The following is a 21,237-nucleotide window of genomic DNA, read 5'->3' on the forward strand; positions in this document are numbered from 1 at the left end:
GAATAGAGTGTTCATAAAATTAATTTGGAAAAGTCACTATCCAGATACATTCTTTTTTAAATATTTTTATTTTATAATTAATTTAATTTTACATATCAGCCACTGATTCTCCTGTCCTCCCTCCTCCCACTCCCCAGCCTTCCCCCCACCCCCAATCCACCCCATTCCCACCTCCTCTGAGGCAAGGTCTCCCCTGGGGAGTCAGGCCAGCCTGGTAGATTCAGTTGAGGCAGGTCCAGTCCCCTCCTCCCTACACTGAGGCTGAGCAAAGTGTCCCAGCATAGGGCCCCAGGCTCCAAAAAACCAGCTCATGCACCAAGGACAGGTCCCGGTTCCACTGCCCGGGGGCCTCCTAAACAGTTTAAGCTCATCAACTGTCTCACTTATCCAGAGGGCCTGATCCAGTTAGGGGCTCCTCAGCTATTGGTTCACACAGTTCATGTGTTTCCACTAGTTTGGCTATTTGTCTCTGTATTTTTTCCAATCATGGTCTCAATATCTCTTGCTCATACAATCCCTCCTCTCTCTCGCCGATTGGACTCCTGGAGCTCCACCTGGGGCTTGGCCATGGATCTCTGCATCTGCTTCCATCAGTCACTGGATGAGAGTTCTATCATGACAAGTCTTTTTAGTTTTGGCAGCTGTCTACCTGCTGAGTTTTACAGCCTGAATGGCACTTCCATCATGGAGTCAGTTGTGCTAAGGTCTGGGGCCCTGTTACAATGCAACCTTGCCTTTATCCACACTCCACTCCATAGCTCTTTGTAACCTATGGTAATTCCTATTGTATATTCAGGTTTACTGGGGGGGGGTATAATTTTAATAATAATTTATACATGTATACATATCCATCCTTTACTCCCCCCTCCAACATCTCCAAGATCTCCAAACACATCCTCCACCCTACTTCAAGTCCTATTCTTTTTTTTAAAGATTTATTTATTATGTATAGTGTTCTGCCTGCATGTGTGCCTGCACACCAGAAGAGGGCACCAGATCTCATTACAGATGGTTGTGAGCCATCATGTGGTTGCTGGGAATTGAACTCAGGACCTCTGGAAGAGCAGCCAGTGTTCTTATCCTCTGAGCCATCTCTCCAGCCCTCAAGTCCTATTCTTTTTCTTTTTATTTCATTGTTGTATAAATAACCCACTGAGTCAAATTAGTGCTGCCTGTCTGTGCATGGGTGAAAGGCCATCCAAAGGAGTGTAGGCAACTTACCTGTGGCCACATTTCCGAAGAAAAATGACTTGATATCTTCTAGCAGCCGTTAACCACCAATAGCTCCTCAGCTTCATGGCCGCATTTCATCCCGGCTGGGATTTTACTAGCCTGATGTGGGGCAGGTCATGGGCAGGTTACCACAGCAGCTGTGGGCTCCTGAGTGCAAGGGCCCTGTCACATTCAGAAGACAGCATTTCATGGCTCTCCTCCCAGCCTCTGGCTCTTACGTTCATTGCATCCCCCCTTCCACAGTGTTCCCTGAGCCTCAGGGAGGAAGTTGAAACATGTATCCAGGAGCTGGAGGGAGGACTCGGCATTTAAGAGCACTGGCAGCTCTTCCATAGGACCCAGATGCAGTGCCCAGCACCGACGACATGCAGCTCACAACCTTCTGTATCTCCAATCCCAGAGAATCCAACACCCTCTTCTAGCCTCCTTGGGCACCAGGCCTGCACATGATACACAGTCATACATGCAGGCAAAACACCCATACACATAAAATAAATACAATTCTTTAAAAAAAGAAAGAAGCTGGGGGCGGGGGGACTGGGAGGAGAGGAAAGAAGAGAAGCTACAATCAGGATGTAAAATAATGAATGATAATAATTAATAATAATAAAAACAACAAAAGAAAGAAGCCAGGCAGTGGTGGCGCACGCCTTTTATCACAGTACTCGGAGGCAGAGGCAGCTGGATCTCTGTGAGTTCAAGGCCAGCCTGGGCTACGTAGAGAGCTTCAGGACAGCCAGGACTACATAGAGAATCTGTCTCAAAAGAGAGAGAGAGAGCCAATCAGAGCTAAGCACTCACAGTCACGCATTAACAGCCTTTTAACCAGTTCTGGGTCTCTAAGTTAACCACAGCCCACTGTAAAAACAAGCTCCTCTGACCAAGGTCGAGAGCAGCAAAGATCTATGGATATAAATATAAGCATTTAGAAGGCAATTTGACATCATGGCCATTTAGCAAAGTAATAATAATAGGCTCCACCCTAGGTCCTATGGTAGGTCCTACGTTCTCCCCAGCCGTGGGCTTTTGACCAGGTTTACAGTACTACACCTTTATGCCCTCCTGTGGAGCAGGTCTCAAATCCCACCTGAAAGTGGTTGGTTACCCCCCTAGCAACCTGTTCTGGCCTGTTCCTCCAACTTCAACATTCTTTCCAAACTGAAACACGTGGCACAGTGGGGCAGTTGAGGCTAAGGAGCTTTGGGAGGTAAACGAAAGGTCACATACACAGGAGAACAAATAAAAAACCATGGTGCTTGGGGCTGGAGAGATAGCTCGGTGGTTAAGAGCACTGGCTGCTCTTCTAGAGGACCCAGGTTCAATTCCCAGCACCCACATGACAACTCACAGCTGTTCCAGGGGATTCGACACCCTCACATAGACATGAATGCAGGCAAAACATCAATCAATGTACATCAAATAAAAATAAATAAATCATTAAAAAAAAAACATGGAGCTGCCTGTAAACTGCATAGAGAGCTCCAGAGTTGCTGTTTTGGGGAGTACTCACCCACGTTGGGGTTGGCATTCTGGTGATGCAGCTGCTTTTGAGTTACCCCCTGATCCTTGTATGTAAACCCCTCACTCATACCCCTGTTAGTAACCCTGATTTTAAAAAAAAAAAATACATTGGTTCACCAAATTGGACATGATGCAATTGTTATTTTGGCCTGTTGTGGGCTCCCTTTTGTGTGTGTGTGTGTGCACGCACACGTTGCATCACCCCGAGACAAGTCTTTCACACAACAATACAACAGTCATGTTACAATTTCACCAGTGGCCACATCTTGCCTGGAATATGGGTATTGTAGCATGCAGGGTCCAGCCTTGGGTAAGAACAATGATGTTTTTCTCCCCTGGCTGCCTGCACAGTACCTTCTGGCACTCTAAAAGCTAGCCAACAGGAAAGGAGCTACCTGGTCAGTTCAAGATTGAGTTCTCTATGTCCTAAAACAAAAGTGTGTGGTGTCTTCAGCTACGGGGTCTTACCATCTTGCTATGGTAGGCAGCCAAGAGCAATGGCAATAGCCTAAGTTGTTTGGGGAGTAGCCTTTGAGATCTCCCTGAACAAGAACTCATAGGGAGATATCACATGCCTTGTAGACGAATTTCTAAGCGGTCTTATTAAATAAAAAAAACTTGGAGCCAGAAATTGAGCAACCTGAGAGAGATCAGAAGAATACAAAAAGCCACAGCTAACCTCACCAACTCCACAGCTTCCAAAGGCGATCTACTTCCTGTCTACCCACGCCTACATGCCTTTCTGTTCTGTTCTCTCATTTGCTCTCTCAGCCCAGCTACATCACTTCCTCTTCCTGCCCAGCTCTGTCACTGCCTGTCTGTCTGTACAGACCTCCAGACCTCCATGGTTAACTAGTGTTGAAATTTAAGGTGTGTGCCACCACACCTGGCTCTGTTCCCAGTGTGGCTTTGAACTCACAGAGATCCAGACAGATCCCTGCCTGCCAAGTGATAGGATTAAAGGCATGTGCTATCATTGCCTGACTTCTATATAGTGACTGGCTTTTTCCTCTGATCTCCAGGCAAGTTTTATTGGGGGACATAGTATATTGGGGGACACAATACATTACTACAATGCCTGGCACTGGGATTTTCATTTAATAGCCTATGTGTTCTGGGAGCATTACCATCCATCCATGCACAGTACCTCTGTACAAACTATTTTTAATGATATTTTTAATAATTTAAATGATGTTTGATTTGTTTTGTACACATTTATGCATGCGTGTGTGTGTGTGTGTGTGTGTGTGTGTGTGTGTGTGCACGCACATGCCATGGCGTATGTGGAGCGATCAGAGGACAAGCGGCTGGAGTCATTTCTCCCCTTCCACTGTGTGAGTTGCAGGCATCAAACTCAGGTCATACATCAGACTTGACAGCAGGCGCTTTTACCCACTGAACAATCTCACTACCTTCTTTTTTATTTTTATTTCATGTGCATTGGTGTTTTTCACCATGGGTGTCGGGTCCCCTGGAATGGGAGCTACAGATAGTTGTGAGCTGCCATGTGAGTGCTGGGAATTGAACCTGGGTCCTCTGGAAAAGTAGTCAGTGCTCTTAACCACTGAGCCATTGTTCCAGCCCCCTTCACGACCTCCTTTAATTATATTTAATTTTTTTAAATTAGTTTGAAAAGTGATGCATTTTCATAAGGCTTTTTCTTCTTTTATTTTTTTAATTATTATTTCATGTGTATGGGTATTTTGTATGAATGCCTATCTGTGCACCATGTGCTCACAGAGACTGGAAAGGATGTCTGATCTCCCAGAACTTGAGTTACAGATGGTTATTAGTCATCAAATGTCCTGGGAATTAAACCTGGGTCCTTTGGAAGAACAGCCAGTGTGCTCTTAACCACCTCTCCAGACCCTCCATAATGCTTTTTCGTACATCCTTAGTTTTGGATAAATCACCCCTGCTTTCTCCTCTCCCTCATCCTCTCTTCGCCATCCTCATTTAAATCTTAAACCCCCAGTAGTTTTCCATCTTCTTTCATAGAACATGTGCCCAACTATATTTTTTAATTGAGTTGTGGTATAGCAGGTTCCAATGGCTTTTTCATAAACCATTCATTTTGGTTAACCCTCCCTGCTTCCCACTTCCTTGTTTCTGGGTGCCTTCACCCCTCTGCTGTTTAAAGCGTTCTTTCTCCAGTATTCCCCCCCTCTTCTTTCATTTTACCTTAATGCACCCCTCCCAAAGGCCCCTTTCTAGTTTTTTGTTTGTTTGTTTGTTTGTTTCCTTTCTAGTTTTTTGGCTTCTATGTGTACTTTGAGTTAAATACAAAAAATTAACAACTCAAAACTAGTATTTACACGTATGAGAGAACATGTAGCATTTGTCTATCTGAGCCTGGGTTACCTCATCCAATATACTATTTTATTTCATCCATTTCCCTAAAAACTTAGTAATTTTAGTTTTCTTTAGAGATGAATAAAATTCCATTGCATTTATTTTTCCTTATTCATTCATGAGTTGATGATGGACATGAAGATTGAGTCCATTTCCTAGGTATTGTGAATAAAACAGCAGTGAACATGGATGTGCAAGTTCCTCTGTAGCAGGATGTCGAGTCCTTTGGGTATATGTCGTTCAAGAGTGGTATCGCTGGTCATATGGCAGTCCTAAGTGGCTCCTCCAGCCTTGACTCTCACAAACAATGGATAAGGCTTTCCTTTTCCCCACATCCCTGCCAGCATTCGCTGTCATTTGCATTCCTGACAACGGCCATTCTGACTATGTGAGATGGAATCTCAAACGAATTTTAGTCTGCATTTCCCTAATGGCTAAAGACGTTGACTAAATTGTAAGTGCTCCTTAGCCACACAAGGATGGAATGTTATGGTTTGAATGTGAAATGCCCCCCACAGACTCATGTGTTTGAACACGTGGTTCTCAGCTGGTAGTCTCTTCGGAGCGGCTTCAGGACATGGGGCCAGGTTAGGGGTTAGGGTTAGAGGGGTTAGGGCTAGGATTGCAGCCTGCCAGAAGTGGGTCACTGGGAACAGGCCTTGAAGGTTCTATACAGCTCTGGTTCTGATCTGTGCTTCTGTTTCCTGCTGTGTCCCATGCCTTTTTGGCTAAAGTGGACTGAAACTTCTGAAAGCGTGAGCCAAAATCAACCCTGCCTTTTCTCACTGTGAAGCTGAGTGTGTTCAGCAAGCAAGCGCAATGCCCCCGCTTGAGCGGTATAATGTGGTCAAATGCCCTCTCCCAAATATATCAGTCCATTACTTTTTGAAACTGTCTGTTTTGATATTCTATTTGTTTTTTTTTTTAAATTTTATGTATGTAAGTGTTTCAACTCATGTATGTCTGTGTGACATATGCATGCAGTTAATTCAACTTCACACCAGTTTTGAGAGCATGGGCAGAATGTAGCCAAATTCTTTGCCAGAATGTAAGCCCAATGGCCTCGGGTCCAGTTCCTGATAGAGTTCTCATTCCCATCGGAATCCTCAGGAGCATAACGTTTGCTATCACCATTTGTTTAAGCATTCTGGTCTTTTGTCCTAACCAAGATGGCCTGTTAATCTCTGCTAATACTCTCCAGGGCTTCTCTAGCCTCCAGCTCCAAACTCTTCCACATTCCTCCTGCATTAGGACACGTATTAACGTGTCAAAGGCCTGTGAATCTCATGGTCAGGCTCAATCACAGCAAAGGACCTCAGGACCAATTTCTCTATATTTAGGAGTTTTTCTCGTTGCTATGACAAAAGACCTGAGAGAAGCCATTTAAGGGAGAAAGGGCTTGTGTTACCTCATGACTTCAGGAATCCCAGCCCATCGCTCCAAGAAAGGAATGGTATCCAGAACAGTAAAGCACAGAATGCAGACTGGACCAGAGGCCGATATCAGCTTCAAGGCCTGTATCCAGTGACGTACTTCTTCCAGCAGAGCCCCCTTCTGGGCGTCATCTATGGAGCCATGGGCTGTACATGCTAGGCAACATGAACTCCACCATACCTCCCCCATGATGGACTGAAATCTCAGAAAATATGAAGCAAATTTAACCCCTTGAGTTGCTTCCATCTAATAGACTGATAGCCTTATCGTAAAGACAATCCAGATACACAAGAGAGGCAAGACTACAGAAGATGTAGGAAGAAAATGCTGAAGGACAGAAGCTTCAGATGGAATGATCTCTTCTGGCACCATGATCTTGGATCTCAGCCTCCTGAATTGTGAGAAAATCAATGTCTGCTCTTCAAGAGCCCTATCCTGTGGCTTTTTGGGAAACCAAGGCAGAAAGGAGGAAATAAATTATCTCTATTTATAAATGGCATTATTTTCTATAAAGAATTCTTAAGAAACCTATTGGAGTGAACAAATTCAATAAAATTACTAAGTTCAAATACACACACACACACACACACACACACACACACACACACACACACAGGCCTGCATACACATGTGCTGTTTCTCCATGCCTATAATGCATGGAATTGAAGAAAACAATTTCATTCACAACCACATCTAAAGAATAAAATAGTTGGGGCTGGAGAAATGGCTCGGCAGTTAACAAGTACTGGCTGCTCTTCCAGAGGACCGAGGTTTGATTCCCAGCACCCACATGGCAGCCCACAACCATCTGTATGTAACTCCAGTTCCAGGGCATCTATCTGTTCCTCTTCTGGCCATTGTAGGCACCAGGCATTCATACAGTGCACACTTACGCACACAAGCAAAACACTCATAAAATAAAAAGACCTAAATACTCAGGAATGAATTTAATCAAGGATATGAAAGACTTGTATGGTAGAAACTACAAAGCATTACTCAAAGAAATGAAATAACATCCTGTGTTGAGGAAGACTTACTGTTCTTCCAGGTGTTGGTTTCTTTGTTTTGAGACAAGGTCTTGCTATGAAGCCATGGCTGATATGGTATTCACTATGAACTCAGAGCAATTCTTCTGCCCCAACGTCTCAAATGCTGGAATTGAAGGCATCTGATACCACACCCAGCAAACTTACTATTCTTGTTCTTGTTCTTGTTGTTGTTTTGTTTGGTTTTTCAAGACAGTGTTTCTCTGTGCATCCCTGGCTGTCCTGGAACTTGATCTGTAGACCAGGCTGGCCTCGAACTCACAGAGATCCACCTGGCTCTGCTTCCCGAGTGCTGGGATTAAAGGCATGCACCACCATCACCCGGAAAACTTGTTATTCTTTTTTTTAAGTTTATTTTTTATTTTTATTTTATGTGCGTTTGTGTTTCACCTATATGTATGTCTGTGTGAAGGTGTTGGATCACCTGAAATTGGAGTTATAGACAGTTCTGAGCTGCCATGTGGGTGCTGGGAATTGAACCCAGGTCCTCTGGAAGAGCAGTCCACGCTCTTAACCACTGAACCATCTCTCCAGCCTCAAACTTACTATTCTTAAGATGCCAACCTTACCCCAAGAGATCTCCAGATTCATATAAGCTATTACAATTCCTTCAACATAGTATTATTACAGATCACATTCAGTGAAATCATCTTAAGGATGAGCGCTTTGAGCATAGCAATCTGAATTAACTACCCTAATAGGGAAAGGGCCCTGTAGGTAGAGGCAGCAAAGGAGGGAGGTGGGAATGGACTTGGCCTGTTTCCAGAGGGATGGTGAGCAGGGAGAAAGGTCATTGAGGCAGTAGAGGTCAAACCACGCACAAGTTTGTTGTCTGTGGGAGGGCTGCAACTTTTTAATTGAATGAGTTGGGAGTCACAAAAGTATTTGAGAAGGAAGACAGTATTTGATTCCAGTTTTAACAGAGTTTGAACTCCGTGATCAAGAGCAGACTTTGAGTGGTAGAAAACACAGAAGATCCTAAGGCTACTACAGAAATTCAACCGAAAAAGGATGGGGCTTTGGCCAATGCAATAGTTAAGAATGTGGTGAGAGGGGCTGGAGAGATGACTTAGAGGTTAAGAGCACTGGCTGCTCTTCCAGAGGTCATGAGTTCAATTCCCAGCAACCACATGGTGGCTCACAATCATCTATAATGAGATCTGGTGCCCTCTTCTGGTGTTCAGGTACATGCAAGCAAGCAGAACACTGTGTATAGATAATAAATAAATGAATCTTTAAAAAAAATTGTTATAAAAAAAAGAATGTGGTGAGAGATGAGAGTAATTGTTTTTGTAATGTTTTTAAGTCAAGCAGCACGTAGCTGAATGCCCTTGAGGTTAAGGCAGAGGTAGACAAGATGTGAGAAATGAGTCAGGAGGTCACAGATACCGGTCAAAACAGACTTCAAATTCCAGCCATAGAAGCTGTCTCAGAGGCAACAGGGAATTACAGAATTCTGAGCATAGGGGGGGATTCTGTCATGTCTAGGATGTTAGAACCACCCCACATCAGCTACTATGAAATGCAGGCTGGCTCTCTAAGTCACAGATGAAGAATAAATCCCAAGGTGGTTAGGATATGAGGAAAAATAAAAGGGGTACAGTTTGCAAGCTCTTAAATAGGCAAAATGGACTAGATTTAGTGAGAGTATCTGGAGGTGAAGATTTGGTAATCTTCTATTCATTCAACATACTCCAGCTTTCAAACACCCCAGTTAAAATAGTACACATAGCATATTCTATCCCCTTACCTTGCTTTAGTATTCATCTGCCTTACACAATATTATCAAGTCAGCCCTCTATATCTGCAGTTTCTGCATCCACAAGTTCAACCAACCACAGACTGAAAACATTTGAAGAAATGCTTTGATACTGTTCATGTATAGATCTGTCACCCTAAACACTACAAGAGCTATTTTATGGTATTTACATTGGGTTAATTGTTATAAGTAATTTTAAAATGATTTAAAGTACACAGAAGAGCCAGGAAGGATAGCACAGGTCTGTGGTCCCAGCAACCTAGGAGGGCAAGGCATGAAGATCCCTTGAGCGTATGACTTTGAGACCACCCTTGGCAACATAGCAAGACCTTGTCTCAAAATTAAATTCATCATGCCTAGTAACTCAGACCTGTAATCTCAGCAATTTAGGAAGTTGCTGCAGAAGGATCCCAAATTCAAAGCCTGCCTGGATTATAGTGAGTTCAAATTCAGCCTGGGTAACTTCAGTGAGACCCTGTCTCAATACAGAAAGTCACAAGAAGGCACTTTCCTAGCAGGCACAAGGAAATACAATAAAAACAATGTGTGCCATGCTTTATATGTAAAATCTTGGTTTATATGACGTGAAAACCAAAGGGGAACTATTTGGACAGAGAAGGGAATGAGCAGAGGGGCAAAAAGAGGGAACAAAGCAGGGCAGTGGGAGCAGATATGAGCAAAGTACGATTGTATACATATATGACAATGTCATAACTAAATCCATTGTTTTGTATCCTAACTAAATAATAACAAAGTATGCAGTAGGACATGTAAAGTCTATGAATATATCATCCATCCAATCTGTATAGATTTTGGTATTTGTGAAGAGCCCTGGAATCTGTTCCCCATGGATAACAAGGGACAATTGTGTTTTCCTAATCTGTATCTATCTGGTTGACCATTTTATCCTCAATGCACAGAAGAGTGTCTAAAATGTAGGAAGGACCAGAGATCCTTTGGAAAGTTGGAAAACCACATGAGGATCTCAAGATTATTTCTGACATTCCTAAATGTCTAAGTGACCAGCTGTCATGTAATTAACACAGCCATGTTATTAACACAAGCCAGGGAGTCACTCTGTTTGGTCTTTTGTTTTGTTTTGGGGGAACTGGGTCTCATATAACCCAGGCTAACCTCAAACCTGCTATACAGCTGAAGCTGGCCTGGAATTCATGACCCTCCTGCCACCACCTCCCTAGTGGGTTACAGGCATGAAACACCACACCCAGCACCACACAGCATCATCCCATTGTAACACAAGGAAGCATTCGGAGGGCAAGCTGGAACGAAAATCTTAAGGCAGGTGAGGTAGCTGACACCCAGCACTTGGGAGGCAGAGGCAGGAGGATCTCTGTAGTTTGAGGCCAGCTTGGTCTACAGAGTGAGTTCCAGGACAGCCAGGATGGTTACACAGATAGACCCTGTCTTGAAAAAAACAAACAAACAAACAAAAAGACCTGATAGATTATATTTTTATTTTCTTTTAGATTGACAATTAGATGCTGATGTCTGGTTGTAACCTCAATAAATGGGATCTGGATTTCACTCAGGTTCAGTCAATAGTGTCCACTCCTGGAGGACATTACATGTGTACACAGGCAGAGGAGAGGACATCACATGTGCACACAGGCAGAGGAGAGAATATCACATGTGTACACAGGCAGAGGAGAGGACATCACATGTGCACACAGGCAGAGGAGAGAATATCACATGTGCACACAGGCAGAGGAGAGGACATCACATGTGTACACAGGCAGAGGAGAGGACATCACATGTGCACACAGGCAGAGGAGAGGACATCACATGTGTACACAGGCAGAGGAGAGGACATCACATGTGTACACAGGCAGAGGAGAGGACATCACATGTGTACACAGGCAGAGGAGAGGACATCACATGTGCACACAGGCAGAGGAGAGAATATCACATGTGCACACAGGCAGAGGAGAGGACATCACATGTGTACACAGGCAGAGGAGAGGACATCACATGTGCACACAGGCAGAGGAACAGACATCACATGTGCACACAGGCAGAGGAGAGGACATCACATGTGTACACAGGCAGAGGAGAGGACATCACATGTGTACACAGGCAGAGGAGAGGACATCACATGTGCACACAGGCAGAGGAGAGGACATCACATGTGCACACAGGCAGAGGATCTTGCCGAGAAGGAACGGCTATTTTAACTAACTTAGCAAGTTTCCAGGCATTCCCTCCTTACGTGGGAGTCTGAGGTAATGGACAGCTGATTGTGCAGTTCAACCACAACTTATGTCAGTCTAGATGAAAGAGAAAACCATTTCTCTGACCTTGTCCTTCTACAGGGCTCTGTTGCCCAATTACACTTCACCTTATTAATCAGGAGTTAGGGTAATAATAATGTCGAAGAATTTTCCTCATCAATTTTGTCTCAATGTTTCCCATGAGGTTGTAATCAAAGAGACCCGACGGCTAACCTCTGAATTTACACTAGCCAGTAAAAAGTATCTTGAGCTCTTATTCCAAAGCCATGGCCTACTCCATGCTGTACATCTTGTGCAGAGTGGTAACAAAAAAAAAATCACCAGTCTTGCAAATGCCTATGACAAAAACTGCCAAGGCTTCTTTGGATGGTTTAGGTGCCCGTTCTCTTCCTCCAATAAGGACAAAACTGCCCCAACTGTTTTTCTAGAATTAGAGTGCTACTAACAGTCTCATTTTTTGTATGTTATAGATGCTGTCTCATGCACATATCACATGCCAAGGATGTATGTCAGCATCACAGAGCTTTCTTTTGTTCTGGATCTTTGCTATCTGGTAAATTTTACCATTGACCCTATTCTGAGGCATCTGAACTGCTACCTCCTCTACATTGTCCACTTTGCCAGCGCAGAAGCAGTTAGGAGTCTGTGCCCAAAACCATGAACAGCAGTTAGGGTGACCTCTAAGAGTGGAGAATGAGGAACCAGGAGTTAGACTGGCTCCCTGGTAGGCAGACAGGAGAGGGGTCATGGCAACGGAATAAAGATGGTGAACTTCCAATATGGCGGGCTTACTCCTCACCCTCCTCATCTGAGACAAAAAAAAGCCTGACCACTTAAAACAAAGGTTTGTGGGCTTTCTTCCTGATGGTAGGACCCCTGTTGATGGACTGTCTCAACAAAGTCAAGACCAAATCAGGACATGTTTATACAACAGTTGTGGGCCAATCAGCCATCCTGTCTTTCTTCAAACTCTCCAACCCTAAATTCAGGGAAGAAGACATTTCAAGGGCTTTAAAAAAAAAAGTCCAAGGAGATGCTTCGCTTTAGCTTCCCAAGGCTCGCCCCCCTACTTTGCCAAGGGTCTTTTCTTTTTCCATGTTTGTTCCCTCATGCTTCATAAAAGATTTTCTTGACTGGGGGGAGTCATTAGTGGTGGCGGTGCTTGGAGGGGAATCAGGCCACCAAACACACTGAGCTACAATCCCACCCCTCATTCTGTTTTGTTTTATTTTTTCCTTTTATTTCACATGTCTGAGTATTTTGCCTGCATGTAGTACCATGTGCATGCTGATGCCCTTGAAAATCAGAAGAGGACTTCAGATCCCCTGGAACTGGAGTTCATGGATGGTTTCAAGCTGCCACATGGCTACTGGGAATCAAAGCTGGTCCTTTGCAAGAGCAACAAGTGATCTTAACCACTGAGTCATCTCTCCAGTCCTCATTTTGTTTCCTTTATTAAAATCCCACCGCTTGAAGCATAAATATATATGTACGCCCACAACAGAAACTGTTCAGAAAGAAACCAGACAAGAATTTCCTACAAGATTCCAATCATCTTACCCCAGGGCAGACTGTGTAACTAACGTGCATGTGATAAAAACCTGTAATGTAGATGGAAGTTCACAGAGAATCTCCCTACAATGTTTTTGAAGGGATGGTAGTTAAGACAGAGTCTCATGTAGCCCAGGCTGGCCTGAAACTCAAATTCACTATGTAGCATAAGACCTTGAACTCCTGAGCCGGGCGGTGGTGGCGCACACCTTTAATTCCAGCACTCTGGAGGCAGAGCCAGGAGGATCTCTGTGAGTTCGAGGCCAGCCTGGTCTACAGAGTGAGATCCAGGACAGCCAGGGCTACACAGAGAAACCCTGTCTCGAAAAACCAAAAAAAAAAAAAAAAAAAAAAAAAGGACCTTGAACTCGTGACCCACCTGTCCCCATTTCTTGAGTGCTGAGTTTATAAGCCTGATTATGTTTATGTTTTTTCTTGCCCACACCACATTTCTAGACCCAACGCTTTAGGACAAGTTTTTCTCAACTGATGACAAGAAACGAGCAATATGTACAAAGCAAATGAACAATCTTCAGAAGTTTTTTCAGACAGTTTGCAGAACTTTCACTGTGGTGCGGTATAGTTTCAATAAAAGTGTGCCATAGGTCTTTACCAGATCTTCAAATCACGGAGCTAAGCAATAAACCTGTAACATTTTCAATACAGAGGAAGCAAATCTTCATGACTTTGTGGTAGCATCTTCATATGAGTCCCCTGGGCTAGCAGAGCTGGTCAAAAATTATCTGCTCCACAAGAAGCTCAAGAGATGAGATAATAAGCCAAAGAGAAGCAGTTTGCCCTTTCAGGATTTCATGAGTATGACATTACATCATTTCCACCCCCTTTCCTCCCTCCAGCTTGTGGGGATACTTTACTTGTGCTTTAATAAATAAAGTTTGCCTGGAGATCAGAGGAAACAGCAAGCCATTTTAAGTAAACCAAGAAGTCAGGCAGCGGTAGCACACACCCTTCATCCTATCACTTAGCAGGCAGGACCTCTGTGTGTGCAAGGCCACACTGGAAAGGTCCTGCCTTATTCCCAAAGAGACACCCAGCCATATAGTCTTCATTAAGAAGCTCTCTTACACTGTGGCCTATGGCTTTGAGATGAACAAGGACCACAGCAACAGACATGCTAACACGGACAGGGGAAAGGCCCACAGGCCTCAGCCCTGCACAAAGAACTACAGGCCAGAAAGAGCACTGAAAGTGGGAAACGTAGTTTTCCCCAGGGAAGAGCATGCCAGCTGCTTGTGCAGTACTAAACGGTCGCCCCAAAAGCATACATATAAGTACCGTTATACAGACTGAGCAGGTTGTATTTATGTACTTAGGAAAGTGTGTATATACATATATGTGTGTGACAACAATTCATGAAAAAGAGGCCATGAATTTGGAAAAAAGCAAGGAGGGGTATGCGTAAGGGTTCGGAGGGAGGGGGAAGGGGGAAATGATGTCATTATATTATAATCTCAAAAAAATAAAAATAAATTTTAAAAATCAGATGTGTAATGAATCCAAGGTGTTTCTGGACGTGCTCGATCATGCTACACTTAACACAAACATGTGCATTTTGCACACTGCACAAGCCCTTGTGCCACACACCAATGAACATGGCCTGAAACACTCTGGCTCAGATTGAAGACTCTTGTATATCATAAACTTCAGTGTTTCTACTGTCCATATAAAGTTGTTTGCCGCTGGGTGATCGCACACCTTTAGTCCCAGCACTCTGGAGGCAGAGACAGGTGGATCTCTGAGGTCAAGGCCAGCCTGGTCTACAGAGTGAGTTCCAGATCAGCCAGAGCTGTTACACAGAGAAACCCTGCCTTGAAAAAGAAAAGTGAGTAGAAAAAAGACAGACTCAGGCTTGGGGGCAGCACAGAAAAAGCTTTGGAGGTAGACCACATGTGGCATGTTAAGGGCAAATTTAGTGGCTGCCGAAGCAGGCCCATGCTTCTGTGACTTTCTCTTTGAAACCCATAGCCCTAATCAGATTATAAGGAAACCAAGACAACACAAAACTAGGGACATCGAGACCTGGTTGGCCCTTCAAGGTGAGAGGCTTCATCAGTGTAATGGCAGATTCTGGAGGGGACGGGGCATTGGTGGAGACAGCTGCTGAAAGCTGAGGAGCGCCTGGAGTGTAGTGATGCCACTCGCCTCACTTTCTTAGCCCTCACTCACGCCAGGGACCTTACACAAGAACAGACTACGCAGTCCGTGGGGACTGCTGTTTTTGCAACGTTTCTACACATCTAAAGGCTTTCACAACTAAAATAAAAATATGTATCTTATGGGCTGGATCTCCCTGGCCAGCCTAACCTAATTTGGTGAGGCCCAGGTCCTAGTAAGAGATCCCGTCTGGAAAAAGAAGATGAGTGATTCCTGAGCAATGACCAAGGTGACTGACCTCTGGCCTTCACATGTACGCACACACGCGCGCACATACATACACAGAGACATGTAAAATAAAATGTCTATCGTTCTTTTTTTTTCCAGAGCTGAGGACTGAACCCAGGGCCTTGTGCTTGCTAGGCAATCGCCCTACCACTGAGCTAAATCCCCAACCCCGTCTATCATTCTTAAATCTCCCAAAAAGCAATTCATTAAAAGATATAACAATCCTACAAATGTATGCAGTAAACAAGAGAACTGTAAAATGTATGAAGGGAAAACTGTCAGAATTCAAAGAAAAGTAGAGAAATCCGCAGTGAGAATTGAGCATTCTTTTTTTACATTTATTATGTGTACACACACACACACACACACACACACCCCATGACGTGTGTATAGAGGGCAACTTGCCTAGGCTGCTCTCCCCTTCCATTATGCATTCTCAAGTCGTCCATCTTGACATCAGGCACCTTTCCCTGCTGAACCATTTCACCAGCCAGAGTTGAGTAGTCTAATACCCTTCTTTTAACAATTGATAAAATAATGAGACCATGTATATCCTCTCTATGTGATATATGTGATATAGAAGAACCCAGTAGTCTATCAATCAACAAGAAAGAATAAACATAGGCTACTCCATCCAGCAAGTGCAGAACATGCATTATCATCAAGTATTAAAGGAACAGCTAACAAAACAGGCCTTATCAAGACTCAAGAAAAATATATACATAAATTAACTATATTTTTTATACCAGCAATGAAAAAGTGGAAACTAAAATTAAAACATAATCTTTATTTCAGCTCAAAGAAATTAAATACTTAGAAATAAATCTAACAAAACATGTACAGGGTTTGTATGCTTTAAACTACAAAATGAACCAGGTATAGTGGCACACGCCTTTAATCCCAGCACTGGGGAGGCAGAGGCAGGCGGATCTCTGTGAGTTCGAGGCCAGCCTGGTCTACAGAGTGAGTTCCAGGACAGCCAGGGCTACACAGAGAAACCCTGTCTCAAAAAACCAAAACAAACAAACAAACAAAGCAAAATGATGCCAGACATCATAGTGCATGCCTATAAGCCCATTACTTAAGAGGTTGAGGCAGAGGGATCACAAGTTCAAGGCCAGGGCTGCTTAGTGAAACCCTGTCTCAAAAATAAAATCAAATCGATGAAAGCTTAAAATGTAAAGGTCCTTTAAGACCTTCTGTAAGACATCTAGAAACCAAGCAAGTAAGGCACACCTAGAGGCCACTGCATCCCTAAAAGGAAATGAAATTTGTAGTTTGGGGAGCAACTGTCACCTGGTAGATGATGAAATGTTCCATTCTACCTGCCTTATTTGGACATTACCTTGGACAAATGTCATCTGTAAATTTCCTACCGGGCCTTAGGCTCATAGTCCTCTGTGTCACTGGGTTGCTATGGATACAAGCCACTTACTTTCCTGTGGAGTGGGGAAAGAGTACAAAACAGGCAGGACTCTAGATTCCAGACAAAAGGCCACGGCTGGAGATGAGTATTCTCCGTAATAAGCGCGAGGACGTGAGGACGTGAGGACTCGTCCATCCGTCCGTTCTTTGTGGCCTGCTCAGCCAGGCTTTCTGCACCAGTTGTCACAATCCTCCATCTTCACAGGCTAAATTAGGCTGGAGGAGGCGGACTGCTGGACAGGAAGGCTTTGTAAGCACCGACACACAAAACAAACAGCTGAGGCTGGGCAGTGTGGGGAAGGTGGCTTTGATCTTGGGTCTGAAAAATGCAACCACCTAAAACGACTACATTTGTTTAGTGTTATTGCTACCAAAGGGTGAAATTCCTAATAAGGTTTTAAGGAAGCAAGTAAGCGGATTCCAAAATGTATGTGAAATGCTGATAAATGAGAGGTCCATAGGATCGTTGAAAAACTGCCCCGTATTTCCAGCTATGGCTGGCTGTGTTCACACATAGGGATGAAAACAATGAAGGCACCATAAAGCCTCCCCTATGGCTGACACCAAAGAAGTGCGACCTGAGGCAGAGCTGTGCCCCCAACAAAAGGCAGGTGCGCTTGGAAATGGCAGTCACTGGTTCCAGGCATTTAAGGAAACCTTGGGCAGCCATTGGCTGACCATTACGCTCACCAATGAAAATCTTCAGTGGCCACACATGACAAATAAGTGTTTACAAAATTAGTTCAAAAGCCAGGTGGTGATGGCACACACCTTTAATCCCAGCATGGGAGGCAGAGCCAGGCGGATCTCTGTGAGTTCGAGGCCAGCCTGGTCTACAGAGCGAGTTCCAGGACAGCCAGAGCTATTACACAGAGAAACCCTCTCTTGACCCCCTCCTTCCCCCAAAAAATAGTTCCAGTACTCAGGAGGCAGAGGCCAATGAGTTCTCTGTGAGTTCAAGGCTAGCCTAGTCTACAAAGTGAGTTCCAGTACAGCTAGGACTGTTACACAGAGAAAACCTGTCTCGGGAAACAAACAAACAAAATTCAGTAAAGGTAGTAAACAAACAAACAAACAAAGTCCAATAAATCAGGCAGTGGCACATGCCTTTAATCCCAGCACTGGGGAGGCAGAGGCAGGTGGATCTCTGTGAGTTTGAGGCCAGCCTGGTCTGCAGAGTGAGTTCAGGGACAGCAAAGGGTTCTGTTACACAGAGAAACCCTGTCTTGAAAAAACCATAAATAAGTAAGTAAATAAATAAAACCAACAAAAATACACCAGAAAGAGAAAAATCAGAATATCAGAACTGTCACATATTTTGTAAAAAAAAAAAAAAAAAAAAAAATGTGTATGAAACGCACACACCAGCATGCCCAGCATATTATGGTTTTGGTTTTTTGAGACAGGGTTTCTCTATGTAGCTTTGCGCCTTTCCTGGAACTCGCTCTGTAGACCAAAGATCTGCCTGCCTCTGCCCCCCTAGTGCTGGGATTAAAGGTGTGCGCCACCACTGCCCGGCGTATTTTTTAATTTGCAGTTTTCAACACAAAATTATAAGGTCTAAAATAAGTAAGAAAGTATGTTCCCTAGGCAGGAAAAAAGCAATCCGTGGGAACTGGAAGGGGGCAGGGTATATTTATGTTGAGGTCCTTGATCCGTTTCGAATTGAGTTTTGTGCAGGGTGATAGATGCGGATCTATCTGCACTCTTCTGCATGCAGACTTCCAGTTTGACCAGCGCCATTCGTTGAAGATGCTGCATTTTTTCCCCGGTGTGTTTTTCTGGCTTCTTTGTAAAAATTCAGGTGTCCTTAGGAGTGTGGACTTACGTCTGGGTCTTTAGTTTCTCTGGCTGTCCTGGAAACCCCGTCTCAAAAAAAAAAATAAAAAAGGGGAGGGGCAATGAACTAAAGGGAGAGTTCTGACAAAATGAGATACAAATGGCTAAGAAATCATTTTTAAATGTTCAACATTTTTAGCCACCAGGGAAATGCCAATTAAAACTACTTTGAGATTTCATCTTACCCCAGTCAAAGGGTCCAAGATCAAAGAAACAAATGACAACAGATGCCAGCATGGATGTGGGGAAAGCGGGGGAGCATGTATTCACTGCTGGTGAGAGCGCAACCCGATCCACCACTGTGGAAATCAGCATGGAGCCTCCTCACTAAAACTGAAAACAGACATATCATACCTAGTCCAGCTAGATACATTTTTTTTAGGGTGGGCAGATACCCACCCTAAAAGACTCTGTATCTCGCTACAGGAATTCTTGCTCCTCTATGTTTACTGATGCTCTATTTACAAAAGCTAGGAAATGGCAACAGCCTATTTGCCCATCAACTGGTGAATGAATAATGAAAATGTGATTCATTTACATTCAGCTGTCAAGAACTATGAAATTCTCAGGTAAATGGATGGAACCAGAAAAAAATCATTCTTAGTGAGGTAACCCCAGACCCAGAAAGATAAACATTAGATGTTTTCTCTCATTTGTGGATCTTACCTCAGAATCTTCAGATATATGTGCTCAATTTAGAATTTCATACCCTAGAGGTATGAAAACCAGTAAGAGTACAAGGCCAAGGGGAGCTTGCAAGGGAAGATAGAACATGGTGGTATAAAGAATTAAAGGGGGAATGAATAAGAATGGTTAAATGGGGGTAGGCGTGAGGGCAGGGCAGAGGAGGACAAATGGGGCAAGATAACTAACACTAAGAATCTTTTGAAAATGCCATATAGAAGCTAATACTATGCATGCCTTCTAAAATATATACTTATACAAAAAGTTTAATGGGGTTACCCTACAATGGTGGAGGTAGACAATACCCCAACTAGATACCTTGTGCTAGCAAATGAAAACCCAACACTAGGATTGGGTTATCCCTTTGTGAGTTGTTAGTCAATAGAGTCAACATAGACAACCTCCGCTAAGCATTACAGGCTACTGCCAATGCTCTTGGCCACACTCTAGGACTTCATGGTTAGGACTCTGTTGCTGGAGCCATCACATACTGGAGTCCCAGGACATGAAGGAATCAAGCTGGGACTCACCTGGGAGCTTCCTCCCTACTGGCTAGCATTCACGGTGCTAGGAGGTGCTATGTATACCGCTGAAAGAAAAAGGTAGCATCAATCCCACCTAGCTGGGAACCTTGCAAACTACAACAGCGGGCCTGACAAGACATGCCTGCTGGTGCAAGAGTGGCACGGATAGCCTGAGAGCAACCAGTCACTTTCTGATCCGATCTAAGGCCTGCTCCATGAGATGGAACCCATACCTGACACTATTAAAGGGGCCAGAACCCGATACTATCATTCTGCTAAGTGAACATAGTATTAAAGCTACTCCGAAGGACTTATTGTTATACCTACATATATTAGTCAGGATTCTCTAGGGGAACAGAACTTAGAGAATGATACACACATATGTATATATAAAGGTGATTAGAATGGCTTAGGCTGTGGCCAGCTAGTCCAACAATGGCTGTCTACCTACAGAAGGTCTAAGAATTTAGTAGTTGTCCCGTTCACAGGCTGGATGTCTCAGCTGCTCTTCAGTGTATGTTAGAATCACAAAGAACGCTCTAACGCCAGTGAAGGGATGGATGAAATTAATGGCGAGAGTGAGAGCAGACAGACAAAGAAAACAAGCTTGCTTCCATGTCTTTCATACTGGCTGCCAGCACAACGTGTGCTCCACATTAAAGGTGGATCTTCCCACCTCAAAGATCGGGGTTAGCTGGGTGGCAGTTGGTACACACCTGTGATCCCAGCACTGGGGAGGCAGAGGCAGGCAGAGCTCTGTGAGTTTGAGACCAGCCTGGTCTATACAGTGAGTTTTGAGACAGCCAGGACTGTTACACAGAGAAACACTGTCTGAAAAAATAACAACAAAAAAATCTGGATTAAAGGTGTATCCTCCCACCTCAAAAGATCTGGATTAAAAGTCGGTCTTCTCACTTCAAATGTTTTAAGAAAAAAAAATCCCTAACAGGTGTACCCAGATGACTTGGGTTAATTACAGATGTAGTCAAATTGACAATCAAGAGAAGCTATCACATCATATATCAAAGCATTTCTCAAGCCTCATCAGAGAAGTGGTCAATATGTAGACACTGGGACTGGAGTAATCAGTAATCAGCCTTAAACAGGACATACGTACATATCACACTATACCCCTCCCCCCAAGCCTCAGGGATCTCGGAGGAAGAGGAAGCAGAAAGATTCTAAGAGCCAGAAGTGCTGGATAACTTCAAAGGGAA

Source organism: Peromyscus eremicus, chromosome X (assembly GCF_949786415.1).
Source record: "Peromyscus eremicus chromosome X, PerEre_H2_v1, whole genome shotgun sequence".
Lineage (NCBI taxonomy): Eukaryota > Metazoa > Chordata > Mammalia > Rodentia > Cricetidae > Peromyscus > Peromyscus eremicus.